The following is a 1,095-nucleotide window of genomic DNA, read 5'->3' as shown; positions in this document are numbered from 1 at the left end:
GTATTGGAGCACTGGTTCCAGGTGTAAGTGGGGGCACCCTGGATGGAGGGTTCAGGGGGGGCACCGAAGCATGTGGGGCTGTGTGAGGGGTGCCCTGATGTGTTTCTGCAGGCACCCAACACAGAGGGCTTGACATGGGGCAGTGACAGGGTCAGTCTCAGTCTGGGATCCTGGGACTCAGGTGAGCATGCAGGTCCTGGTCTGGGACTGGCTGAGACAGTGCAGAGACATAACTAAAAAGGCAAAACCCCTCTGTGCCCCAGTGTGGGGGAAGAGTGGTGCTGAGCACTGGAGAATGGGGAGAGGGAAGGAGGGCGGTCAGTCTTACCTTTCCCAGGAAAAAAATTCTGCAGTTGTGTCTGGCCCGCATCCAGTCCATCTGCCCAGACAGTGCAGGGCTGTTTCTGCCCAGCCCCTCCAGGTGAGCTGAGTTTGTGGTGGGGCAGCTCAGCAGGTCAGCAGGGGCAGTGCAGACCCCATCCTCCTCTCCCCTCCTCACTCACAGCCCTGTTGCAACCACACTTCTCCCACAGCCCCCAGCTTCCTTCACTCCTGCCCTCGCATGCTCTGCACAGCAGCAGCGCATGGCACTTGTGGCACATGTGCCAGGGCTTGACCACCCCTGGTCTAACTGATGCTGAAAGACACAGTCTCAGCCTGCTCTGTCTCATCGTTTCTCACTCATCCCCTCTCCCGGAGTCACCTCTCTGGCTTCTTATTGGTGCACAAGGCTGCCTAAATGCTGTGCTGAAAGGGAGAGCTCTGCCCTTCCCTCTGCCCTTTTGCAGTGGCCTGGGAAATCATTTGCCCTCATTCCTCTGCTTGCCTCTTGTGTGCCACAGCAATCTCTGTACATTTTTACCGAGCCCCTTTTTAACCCACACCTCCCACTCAGGCTTCATGGGACAGCAGGGAGGGCTGTGCCCCAGCCAGGACTCCCTGGAGCTGAACTGCCCAGGCAATAGGTAGCAGAAGAGCTAGGAAAGGCGCCTCCCTCTGCTCCTCCTCCAGAGCCAGGCCAGTCCCCTGCAGCAACTTAAGCCCTAAGCTGACTCCTTATTAGGCCCTGCCCCCCCCCCACCTCCGCGTTGTGGC

The sequence above is a fragment of the Gavialis gangeticus genome, unplaced genomic scaffold (genome assembly GCF_001723915.1).
Source record: "Gavialis gangeticus isolate Ggan-Ray unplaced genomic scaffold, GavGan_comp1, whole genome shotgun sequence".
In the NCBI taxonomy this organism is placed as follows: domain Eukaryota; kingdom Metazoa; phylum Chordata; order Crocodylia; family Gavialidae; genus Gavialis; species Gavialis gangeticus.
Note: the sequence above shows the minus strand (reverse complement) of the source record.